The sequence below is a fragment of the Schistocerca serialis genome, chromosome 8, assembly GCF_023864345.2.
Source record: "Schistocerca serialis cubense isolate TAMUIC-IGC-003099 chromosome 8, iqSchSeri2.2, whole genome shotgun sequence".
NCBI classification, from domain to species: Eukaryota; Metazoa; Arthropoda; class Insecta; order Orthoptera; family Acrididae; genus Schistocerca; species Schistocerca serialis.
Window position 1 is genome coordinate 52,720,610 of NC_064645.1, and position 13,740 is coordinate 52,734,349.

Consider the following 13,740-nt stretch of genomic DNA (forward strand, 5'->3'; position numbering starts at 1 on the left):
CAAACTCTTCTGCGTGGTTAGTTAGCTGAAGAACATTTTCTACAGACACACCCACTTGGTCAGACACACTTTTTACTTCATTCATACATTTGGCATATTCAGAACCGATATTACTGTCTATCAATTTGTGATCATTTACACATATAGGCTCTACCACCGCTACTTTTACCTCTGCCATTTGTTGTTTCCAATAGCAACTTTTTCAAGGCATCTGTTAATTCACTTTTTACAGTTGTAATGAATTGTTGGCAGTTATTCTCAAATTGGGAAGTTCTGCCATCCACTTTATTTCCTAAAGAATTCAAATAATTTTTCCACATTTCTTTTGAAACAGCAGTCTCCTTTTCGTGTTTTTCATCAAATTTACTAATTTCCTATCAATTGTTTCATCCAAATTAGTATGTTGTTTGTTTCCATCTTCCCTAGAACCCATTAATGTATACTTCCAGGTTCTATTTTCTGCATTACTGTTTCCTGTTTACCTTATTCCACCGGTACTATATGAAATTTGGTATCCACATTTGACACATTTGATTCAGTAACGCTACCAACACTGTCATCACTCAATTGGTTGTTACCGATTTCATGCTTAATGTCACTTTCAGGATTTATATTATCCCCACTACTTACAATAACTGACATCCTCGAAGCGGATTCGACTCTACTGTCTGTAAATAACACAGAAATATCATCAAAACCTCCTCTCTTACTTTAACATCTACCCCTTCCCTCTGTTCTAGTGTGCAAGTTTGTGAAGCACTTACACTGAATGAGATCTCTTCCTCTCTTATCGTATTTACAAAATCTTTATCACTTTCTATGTTACTCAGTCTTTCAGCACACACACTCAACAAATGTAACAAACTTAGTTTCAGGGTCCCAGTTCGTCGTGTAAGTTGGCAGAGCTGCGCTGCCATACTGCTGCTCATTGATACCACTATGACGCCGTCTGCTGCTTCGATGCACCCTCGTTATGTTGACCGTTTAACATCTTCTTTCTTGTCAGTCTCTCCGGCGACACGATGTGGGTTCCGTTCAAAATTCTACGTGTACTGATTTACTAAATTTTTCATTATCGCTCACTATACAGTCTTTCACATAATTTCTCTCAACCATGGATTCAATGTACTACGGCTTTTTAAATGTTTTCCCGGCACCGATGCACCATGTGCGGCGGCGCAGTTTCTTTCGTCCTTTACCCGCACCTACCTGCGAACTCGTTGCAGCAGATCGCCACTAGGAGAAACTGAGCAGAAACCTACTGTACTGCAACTCACACCAGGCTGCATACAGCGTAACTATTCCAAGAATAGTTAAAAGGTCTAAATTTTGAATGAAAGGCGAAAATACTTGCAAAACTTTGGTGGATTTTGAACCTTGATAATGTATGCATTCATTTCCAAGCCTGTGCTAATCCTAACAAAGTCATGCAAAAACTGTTCCATTCACGTTTGCACGTTTATGGTAGGAAATTTCCCGAAATATGAACAGGTACTACGCACGGATTGTTCTTAAATGAAAATGCTCCCCATACTATTAAGTTTATCGGTGTCTAATGCAGTCAAGTTTTTAATCACCGATCTGCTTAATATGCCACGTGGAATTACTTTTCTCATACACAAAATTACTTAAAAAATCCTTACTTTCTAAAAAAAAACCGGTATAAATATGCCTTCACTTTAAAACACTTTTGAAACATGTATCAGAACTAAAACCGGCAAATTTCAACTTCCTTCAGAGCTCATACTACACACGACCGTTTCATTGAAAGGACTCCTTAGACTTCTTAGACTGCTGTCAGCATTCTTTATCTCCAAGAGAAAAGACGTGTGAAGAATACTCCGTTCTGATTGGTCAGTATTTTTTAACGCCAATAGAAAAACATTATCCTCCCGCGATAGTCCGCGGTTTTCTTGACTAACCAATCAACAAATAACACGCTTTTGTACTGTAGTTTTTCCCCCAAAAAATATTTAACATTCTGATATTTTGTTTATATTTTACATTATTAACTGTTTTCATTTGCACAAGAATTGGCTTTCCTTATGCCATAAACTTACTTACTTACAAAAATCCCCATCATCTGCATTCTCACTGTCTTAAAACTTCGTCATGTAGTTCGTACAGCAATCATCAGTAGAACAATGATCTATGTAATTAATTTAGACCACATTCACGCATCATTCACAGTACTAAAAGCATATAAAAACTGTACAAATATAAATAAACAAAAAAGCCTTCTAGAAATATACATAACAAAAACATTCTCTTGACCTGTTTCTTGAATGTCTCTGAGAACTACTGGACTCTGGTGGTCAAAATTCTTAACTGCATTATAGTTCGTTCTTTTTAGTCCTGTCTGCTACTGTCCTCTATCAGATGAAAATTAGAGCTATGTACTCAACCCGCTTCAGACCATCTGTCACTGTGCACGCATGAGGCATTCTCCCAATACACAGGCTCTAGACAGGAGCGATATAAGGCACCACATCTCAAGAGGAACAGAATAAAAAGTACTAAATGTCTGAGCTTTTGGCCAAAAGGCTTCGTCTAAAGTAGACAACACACATACTACGACTCACACACAATCTGATGGCCAGAGAAAGTAATTACATGTGTGGTGTGTATGTGTGTGTGTGTGTGTGTGTGTGTGTGTGTGTGTGACAGAGAGAGAGAGATATATGTGTGCTTGCATGAATGTGCATGTGTTATCTACTTAAGGAGAAGCTTTTTTGCCAGAAGTTCACATGTTTAGCAGTTTTTCTGTTGTGGCTATTTGCATCTCAATTTCTCCTCCTTATGATGAGTAGCAATTTATCATTTTCATAATATTGTCATTGTTTCATCCTGGATTTTCCACTGTTTAATTTTGCCTAATGGAGTTTCCTCCATTCCACGTCGAGTGCTGTTTTCCTAACTTATTATCTATCTTCTAATTAATTACTTTACTCTGTGTCGTTCCTTTTGTTTCTCTTTTTCCTGTATTTTCCCTTTTACCTTCTTATATATGGCCTCATTAGCCAGGGACAGTTTTCATATGTGTGTGAGCTCTATGGTTGTGTGAATGTGTTTGTGTTGTCTGCTTTAGAAGAAGGACTTTTAGCTGAAAGCTTACGTGTTTAGCAGGACTTTTGCTGTGCTTTTTGTGGTTTAACATAGTGAGTAACGATCTGTCCATTACGTAATATTGTCATGTACTTCTATATATCATCACATTAATTCATTTGGTTCGCCTTATCATCTCATAACAACTTAAATGGCCAGTATCAGTTTTTATTTGTGTCAGAAAATAATTAAGTGTATCAGTAGAACAATACAGTACTCTCTGACATCAATGTACAACTTTACATCATAGCTCCAAACAAAGTAGTGTTTTCAGAATGAGATTTTCACTCTGCAGCGGAGTGTGAAACTTCCTGGCAGATTAAAACTGTGTGCCCGACCGAGACTCGAACTCGGGACCTTTGCCTTTCGCGGGCAGGTGCTCTACCATCTGAGCCACCGAAGCACGACTCACGCCTGGTCCTCACAGCTTTACTTCTGCCAGTATCTCGTCTCCTACCTTCCAAACTTTACAGAAGCTCTCCTGCGAACCTTGCAGAACTAGCACTCCTGAAAGAAAGGATACTGCATAGACATGGCTTAGCCACAGCCTGGGGGATGTTTCCAGAATGAGATTTTCACTCTGCAGCGGAGTGTGCGCTGATATGAAACTTCCTGGCAGATTAAAACTGTGCGCCCGACCGAGACTCGAACTCGGGACCTTTGCCTTTCGCGGGCAAGTGCTCTACCATCTGAGCTACCGAAGCACGACTCACGCCTGGTCCTCACAGCTTTACTTCTGCCAGTGTCTCGTCTCCTACCTTCCAACCTTTACAGAAAGGCGAAAGGCAAAGGTCCCGAGTTCGAGTCTCGGTCGGGCACACAGTTTTAATCTTCCACGAAGTTTCAAAGTAGTGTTTTCATTAGAAATGTAAAAATATATGGGACACTTCTTATAATGTATTTCCTTGTAAATATATTGACATAACTTAACTTACTGCGTGTATTCAGACCACCATTGATCCATGTCATACTAAATATGTTAAATATTACAGGATTCTAGTTATCTTCTTATTTCTGTTTAGAAAATATGGAGAAGAGGGGTGTTGCCACATTTGTCAGAAACTATTTTAATTTCAAGAATACTGATGTTAATAAATTTTGCTCAGGGCAGCACTTATAAGCTTGTGGAACAGAAGAAGTGTTTCATAATAAGTCCTTTATAATAGTAAGTATACACAGAGCACCTTCAGGAAACCTTAACCTCTTCATAAAGAAATCTCAAAGCTCTGTTGTCCCAACTCACAGTAAAAAACAAGGAAATAGTGGCTCCTGGTGATATTAATGTGGATTTATAGAAAAGGATTGTCAGTGAACAATTATTGCAGTCAATAACACCGTCATTCAATTTAATTCCAGCTGTGAACTTTGCTACCATTTATAATATCTTTGTAGAAAAATCTACTGATAAAAGTCATATCATAAAACCAGTAGTAAGTGGGCTATCTGATTGTGACATGTATCATGTTATCTTCAATGTTGTAACTTATCAGGATAAAAAAATCTATTTAATCTGAGTACAGGATGGTAATAAATCACTCAAAAATTGAGAATTTTAGGAGGTTGCTCAAAGACATAAGTTGAATAGATGTTTACAATATTTCTGACTCAAATGGAAAATACAAAGCACTCATTAATAAAGCTATTTCATCTTTTGAAAATTGTTTACCCATAAAGGTAACTCAAATCAAAAAGAATTCTAAAAATAAACTGTGGATTACAGAAGGAATAAAGATACCATGTGGGACAAAAAGGAAACTGTATCTAATATCCAGGAACTGCTCTGATGTTAGCACTGTAATGCATTACAAAGAAGACAGCAAAGTATCGAAGCAAGTAATCCATTTTGAGAGAAAGATAGTTACGGCTCACAACAAATTAAAAACTATAAGGGATATAGTGAAGACAGAGACAGGTGGGTCCAAAAAGGAAGAGGAACAGATAGCTCTAAAAATAAATAGGACTTTGGTAACAAGTGCATGTAATGTCGCAAACCTCTTAAATAAATACTTTGTTTCAGTTACTGACAGCTTGGGGTTTTCAGGTTCTGCGGACTGTGCAATGGACTATCTGAGACCAGTCTTTACAAATATCTTCCGTAAAATGGAAAAGACACTTACATCTCCCAAAGAAGTAGCATTTATCATAAAATCCTTAAAATCAAAGTATTCTAGAGGTTAAGATAACATATCAACAAAGTAAATCAAACAGTGTCTACGCGAGTTGAGTTTTATCTCAAGTCATTTGTGTACTCAATCTCTTATCAGCAGAACATTTCGAAGCTGGCTAAGATACGGTGAAATTACGCCTCTTTACAAGAAGAGGGATAAAGAGATACTGTCAAACTATCGATCAATTTCACTCTTGCTTGCTTTTCAAAAGTGTTTGGAAAAATTGTGTTCAAGCATGTCATTAATCTCTGACTACAAATAACATATTGTCCAAGTCACAGTTTGGATTCCTTAAGGGTTCTGATATGTTGTTGTTGTGGTCTGCAGTCCTGAGACTGGTTTGATGCAGCTCTCCATGCTACTCTATCCTGTGCAAGCTTCTTCATCTCCCAGTACCTACTGCAGCCTACATCCTTCTGAATCTGCTTAGTGTATTCATCTCTTGGTCTCCCTCTACAATTTTTACCCTCTACCCTGCCCTCCAGTACTAAGTTGGTGATCCCTTGATGCCTCAGAACATGTCCTACCAACCGATCCCTTCTTCTAGTCAAGTTGTGCCACAAACTCCTCTTCTCCCCAATTCTGTTCAATACCTCCTCATTAGTTATGTGATCTACACATCTAATCTTCAGCATTCTTCTGTAGCACCACATTTCGAAAGCTTCTATTCCCTTCTTGCCTAAACTATTTATCGTCCATGTTTCACTTCCATACATGGCTACACTCCATACAAATACTTTCAGAAACGACCTCCTGACACTTAAATCAATACTCGATGTTTCTTCTTCAGAAACGCTTGCCTTGCCATTGCCAGCCTACATTTCATATCCTCTCTACTTCGACCATCATCAGTTATTTTGCTCCCCAAATAGCAAAACTCCTTTACTACTTTAGGTGTCTCATTTCCTAATTTAATTCCCTCAGCATCACCCAACTTAATTTGACTATATTCCATTATCCTCATTTTGCTTTTGTTAATGTTCATCTTATACCCTCCTTTCAAGACACTGTCCATTCCGTTCAACTGCTCTTCCAAGTCCTTTGCTGTCTCTTACAGAATTGCAATGTCATCGGCGAACCTCAAAGTTTTTAATTCTTCTCCATGGATTTTAATACATACTCCGAACTTTTCTTTTGTTTCCTTTACTATTTGCTCAATTTACAGATTGAATAGCATTGGCGAGAGCTACAACCCTGTCTCACTCCCTTCCCAACCATTGCTTCCCTTTCATGTCCCTCGACTCTTATAACTGCCATCACATTTCTGTACAAATTGTAAATACCCATTCGCTCCCTGTATTTTACCCCTGCCACCTTCAGAATTTGAAAGAGAGTATTCCAGTCAGCATTGTCAAAAGCTTTCTCTAAGTCTACAAATTCTAGAAACGTAGGTTTGTCTTTCCTTAATCTTTCTTCTAAGATAAGTCGTACAGACGGTATTGCCTCACATGTTCCAACATATCTACGGAATCCAAACTGATCTTCCCCGAGGTCGCGAGGTCGGCTTCTAGCGGTTTTTCCATTCGTCTGTAAAGAATTCGCGTTAGTATTTTGCAGCTGTGACTTATTAAACTGACAGTTCGGTAGTTTTGACATCTGTCAACACCTGCTTTCTTTGGGATTGGAATTATTATATTCTTCTTGAAGTCTGAGGGTATTTCGCTGTCTCATACATCTTGGTCACCAGATGGTAGAGTTTCGTTAGGCCTGGCTCTCCCAAGGCTGTCAGTAGTTCTAATGGAATGTTGTCTACTCCTGGGGCCTTGTTTCGACTTAGGTCTTTCAGTGCTCTATCAGACTCTTCACGCAGTATCGTATCTCCCATTTCATCTTCATCTACATCCTCTTCCATTTCCATAATATTGTCCTCAAGTACATCACCCTTGTATAGACCCTCTATATACTCCTTCCACCTTTCTGCTTTCCCTTCTTTGATTAGAACTGGGCTTCCATCTGAGCCCTTGATATTCATACAAGTATTTCGCTTTTCTCCAAAGGTCTCTTTAATTTTCCTGTAGACAGTATCTATCTTACCCCCAGTGAGATAAGCCTCTATGTCCTTACATTTGTCCTCTAGCCATCCCTGCTTAGCCATTTTGCACTTCCTGTCGATCTCATTTTTGAAATGTTTGTATTCCTTTTTGCCTGCTTCATTTACTGCATTTTTATATTTCCTCCTTTCATCAATTACATTCAATATTTATTCTGTTACCCAAGAATTTCTACTAGCCTTCGTCTTTTTACCTAATTGATCCTCTGCTGCCTTCACTATTTCATCCCTCAAAGCTACGCATTCTTCTTCTACTGTATTTCTTTCCCCCATTCCTGTCAATTGTTCCCTTAAGTTTTCCCTGAAACTCTGTACAACCTCTGGTTTAGTCAGATTATCCATGTCCCATCTCCATAAATTCCCACCTTTTTGCAGTTTCTTCAGTTTTAATCTACAGTTCATAACCAATAGATTGTGGTCAGAGTCCACATCTGCCCCTGGAAATGTCTTACAATTTAAAATCTGGTTCCCAAATCTCTGTCTTCCCATTATATAATCTATCTGAAACCTTTTAGTATCTCCAGGCTTCTTCCATGTATATTTTTTATTTAGCGTATGGCATTTAGACACAATTGTTATTACAGTCAATATGCAAAATTGTAATAATTTGGCATTTGATATTCTTACAGTTATTACAATAGTTATACAGAATTATACAAAATTATACAAAATTACACATAATACACATGTTACAGTAGTTATACAAAGTTATAGTAGTTTGGAAGTAATTACAAGCAAACATCTAATGAGTTAATATATGCAATTGATTCTGGAGTCGCCATCAGGAAATCTTCTGGAGTCCCATCATAGGCTGTCCTGGGGCAGTCTTCTATTATGTGCCGGATAGTTTGATTTTCTCCACATTGACATAGCGGCGATTCTGTCATGCCCCGCTGGTAGAGGGAATAGGCGCATCTGCCATGTTTAGTTCTAATTCTGTTTAAAGTTGCCCAGGTTTTGCGTGATAAGTCAAAACCTGGAGGCTTCTGGGAGATACATGGAAGTTTGCTGATGTTCTTTAAGGACCATTCTTGGTGCCAGGCGCTGGTTATGTTGAATTCTTCCTCTGTTGCAGATGTGGCTTTTGCGGTTCTGATGGGTGACCTTCTGGAGCGGAGGCCGCTTTGGGTGGCATCTTCAAAATTCTCATGGATGGGTAGATTCCGATTGCTCATTATCTTTTTGTACTCTCTTATAAGAGCGTTTGTGCGGCGTAGGTTAGGGGGTGGTATGTGGCTTAGTACTGGGAGCCATTCCACGGGTGTAGTCTTTATTACACCAGCGATCATTCTCATTGTGTTATTGAGCTGTGCATCGATTCTATGGGTGTGGGGGCTGTTTAGCCATACCGGCGCACAATATTCGGCAGCTGAGAAGACGAGACTTAAGGCTGATGTCCGTAACGTAGTAGCTGCCGCTCCCCATGTCGTTCCACAGAGCTTCTGTATAATATTATTCCTTGTTTTTAGTTTCTCTGCTGTTTTCATTAGGTGACCTTTGAAAGAGAGTGTTCTATCGAGGGTCATACCTAGGTACTTTGGGGTTTGATTGTGGGTAAGCCATGTGGTCTCGAATTTTATTCTGAGCTCCCTCTTAGCCGCTTTATTGTTTAGGTGAAAACATGACACTTCTGTTTTGTTGGCGTTAGGTTGCAGGTGCCATTTTCGGAAATATTCTCCCATCTTCTCCAAGTCAGCTGTTAGGGTCTCCTCTGCCCCTTCAAATGACTGACTTCTCGTTGCAAGGACCCAGTCACCGGCGTAGCCAAACTTCTTTGATCTTGTTTCCGGTATGTCTGCAATGTAGAGATTGAAGAGGAGTGGTGCAAGCACCGGTCCTTGAGGTAGGCCATTTTTTAATTTCCTCGGTGAACTAATATCTGAACCCATGGTGACTTGGATCGTTCTGTCATTCAGCATGTTGTTTAGTAGGCGAGCTGTTAGTTTACATGGGATTATGCGGAGGAACTTATAAATAATGCCTTCTCTCCAGACTGTGTCGTAGGCAGCTGACAGGTCTATGAATGCTGCAGAGGTTTTAAGCTTTCTTTGGAACCCAGCTTCAATGTACGTCGTGAGTGAGAGAACTTGATCGACACAGCTGCGGTTTGGTCTGAAACCTGCTTGTACAACCTTCTTTTGTGATTCTTGTACCAAGTGTTAGCTATGGTTAAGTTATGCTCTGTGCAAAATTCTACGAGGTGGCTTCCTCATTCATTTCTTAGCCCCAATCCATATTCACCTACTACGTTTCCTTCTCTTCCTCTTCCTACTGACGAATTCCAGTCACCCATGACTATTAAATTTTCGTCTCCCTTCACTACCTGAATAATTTCTTTTATCTCATCATACATTTCATCAATTTCTTCATCATCTGCAGAGCTAGTTGTCATATAAACTTGTACTACTGTAGTAGGTTTGGACTTTTTGTCTATCTTGGCCACAATAATGCATTCACTATGCTGTTTGTAGTAGCTTATACACACTCCTATTTTTTATTCATTATTAAACCTACTCCTGCATTACCCCTATTTGGTTTTGTATTTATAACCCTGTATTCAACTGACCAAAAGTCTTGTTACTCCTGCCACCGAACTTCACTAATTCCCACTATATCTAAGTTTACCCTACCCATTTCCCTGTTTAAATTTTCTAACCTACCTGCCCGATTAAGGGATCTGACATTCCACGCTCCGACCCTTAGAACGCCAGTTTTCCTTCTCCTGATAATGACATCCTCCTGAGTAGTCCCCACCCGGAGATCGAATGGGGGACTATTTTACCTCCTGAATATTTTACCCAAGAGGACACCATCATCATTTAATCATACAGTAAAGCTGCGTGCCCTCGGGAAAAATTACAGCTGTAGTTTCCCCTTGCTTTCAGCCATTCGCAGTACCACAACAGCAAGGCCATTTTGGTTAGTGTTACAGGTCCAGATCAGTCAATCATCCAGACTGTTGCCCTAGCAACTACTGAAAAGGCTGCTGCCCTCTTCAGGAACCACACGTTTGTCTGGCATCTCGACAGATACCCCCCCCCCTCCCGTTGTGGTTGCACCTACGGTACGGCTATCTGTATCGTTGCGCCTTGCAAGCCTCCTCACCAACGGCAAGGTCCATGGTTCATGGGAGGTGGGGGAGTTCTGATATAGAGAAGCCTATTTACATGTACAGTGAGAGCGTCCTTGATTTATTAGATAAAAAATTAGAGGCTACTGGTATTTTATAGGACTTGACAAAAGCCTCTGACTGTGTGAATCGCAGCATTCTCTTATTCAAATCTGAATATTGTGGTGTCACTGGCAGTGCTGCGAAATAGTTTGATACTTACCTAACAGCAAACAAAGGGCGTTGTTACGAAATACCAGTGCAGCATGCAGTCAGTCTTCATCTAATTGGGAATCAATTCTTGTATATATTAATCACCTCTCATCTGTTAAATTTCCAGATGCCAAGTTTGTTTTGTTTGCAGACGATAAAAAACATTGCAGTAAGTAGCAAGTCAAGTAAAGATTTAAAAATTGCTGTTAATCAAATTTTCACTGACATTAATAATTGATTTAAAGCTAATTCACTGTAGTTAAATTTTGAAAAGACCCACTATATGAGTTACAGTTCAGAACCTGTAAGAAATTTCCTTCCAGCATGAGTGTATCACATGAAGACATACAGAGTGAAGAGGTTGACAGTGTTAAATTTCTGAGATTACAATTCGATATTAAAGTCAGTTGGGATTGCATATCACAGAACTGCTGAAGCGCCTAAACAAGTCTGTGTTTTCAGTGAGAATGTTACTAGATGTAGGAGACACAAATATAAAAAACTTGCATACTTTACTTACTTTCATTCTATGTCATATGGGATCATACTGTGGGATAACTTGTCAAACTGAGCAAAACCTTTTAGAGTGCAAAAACGTGTAATAAGAGTCATTGGTGGTGTAAATTCAAGAACATCATGTAGAAACCTGTACAGAGAACTTTGTATTCTAACCACTGTTTCTCAGTATATTTATTCCTTAATGAAATTTGTTACAAATAATAAGTCTCTATTTACAGCTCAATGCATAGAACGAATATTAGGAATAAGAACAGTCTACATATAAAGCTAAAATTCCTTACCTTGGTTCAAAAAAGGGTCCAGTATTTAGGAAAATACATTTTCAACAAATTGCCAGCAACCATTAAAAACTTGCTATCAGATAAAGCACAGTGTAAATAGAGTTTGAAAGACCTTTTGATAAGCAACTCTTTCTACTCTATAGATGAATATCTTAACAGGACTGTTAGACTGACTTAGTAAAAATGTCTGTTAGATTTCAGTGTTGAGAGCTTTTGGTCACAACAGTCAAGAGTAAGTATTTTGTGTTTGATAAATTTATTAAAAGTACATAACTATTTTCATTCTGACAGTGTATTAATCCAGTAAATATTAGCATTTCCACTTCACTGTAATGTATTCACATATTTTGACAATCTTCTGAAAAATGATAAGGTAGTGAGTATTATATTCAAGTGTTTCATATTTTTCATTTTAGGTTCTCTGACGTCTTCCACACCCATGTGAATCATCTAATTTTTGAGTCTGTGGAAAGAAAACTGAATGTAATCTAATCTAAATCTGTGAAAGGACCCTGATCTGAGTCCTAAAATCAGAATTAGTGTTATAACTTTAATGAAAAATCAGTACATTTTATTCTAACATTTGCCATCAAAGATTAGTAAAAGTGGTCATGTTGCATGTGAAGTACATTGTATGCTAGAGATGTAGCAAAGCACAAAATGATTTCAAGTGACTCAATGGATAATACTGAAATAACATATATTCATCAAACCAGTCAATAAATTGAAAACAGCTTGAATCTGACAGTAGTAGTCAACAATTTTAAGATACATTTTTAAATTTTGTTTAGCACTTTATTGTTTTATGTATGATAAGTCTATATTCATCCACAGATGCTTGTACTTGTAGATTACCTCTGTGATGAAAGAGATCTGCAGATTAATTTCAACAACTTTAGACATCGATTTATTCAAATCCATGCCATAAACTTTAGTGTAGGGAAATGATTTTCTTATTGGTTGGTATCCCATAGTAATGAGAAAGTTTATATTATAGTGAACAGTTGATTTATAAAATAGTTACTGATGAAACTGTTAGAGAAGTAATTTAATTTATTTACTGAAGTTTTGTGATTAAAGATAGCAATTGCGTCGTTTACTAAAATATATGTCCCATATGGTCTGTCGACTATCCTATTACTTTTCCCATATCTAATGACCTCAATGTCAATGTGACAGTAAATCCTAATCTTCCTTCTTTTATCCCTTTGTGGCAAATGGTTGCAACTGCATTGTGTGACCTAAAAACGTTTCAAAGTCTGCATTTTTCTGTATACTGATCATGGTCTGTTTCAGAGATGAGCATTTGGTCTGATTGCCCATGAAATAAGACCAGCTTACGCTATACATCAACAGAACGGGATGTCACATCATTTCATTTCACTTCAACATCAAGGTGTACTCACAAGGACATCATCTCACATCATGTCGATTTGCTTAGCCCATTACTAAATGGGGAACATGAGGTTATGAGACACCATTAGTGATACAAAAAGTCGGAGTTCAACATCAGGATTGAGGAACTAATGGCGACAAATTTTATTAATCGCCAAAGCAAATTTCGTAATGAATAATTATTCATAACGATGAGTTTTGAACAATTTTTTGCCTTCAGATATTTGGTCTCGTTTATGTAAGAACACTCAAAGAAAAAATTTATCAAAGTCTTCATGGAACATTTTCAATTTGGCATGAAAAGAAAGCAAAATAATAAAATGAAGATTAAGAAGAAATAAAAGCATGAAATCCGCTTCTATAACATAAGATACTGTGACGAAAACAGGTTAACTTCTTATGTTTGGTTTTGATGACACAGTTCCTCCCATCAGTGTCACCTTCAAAGCTTTCTAACCGAGAAACCTTGCCAGTGATGTGACATGATATAATGTGACATTCTGTGCCATTGACAGCCTGTGTGGATGCCACCATTTGAAATGCACTGTGGAGTGTTTTGGCATGATATGAGATGACGCACTATCAAGTGTGAATTGACTCTTAGGTGGTGCACTTGAGACCTTAAAAATCTTTGGATTCGCCTTATAACTTCATTCATTTCTCTCTCAGTTAATGTAAAATTGCTCGACGTTCAAAGATTTGTAGATGACTCAAATTTATGTGATGACTACACTATAAATCTTCAGGAGTAACATTCTGGACAGCCTTTGTTGGAGAGCTACATTTCAGATAAATAACAGTGATGGTGGCTTTTCCTCGAAACTTTTTCTGCAGTCCTGCATCAGTTAACTCAATTTTACTTTTCACTGAAGGTCCAAATAAGGCATTCTGAAAATACGT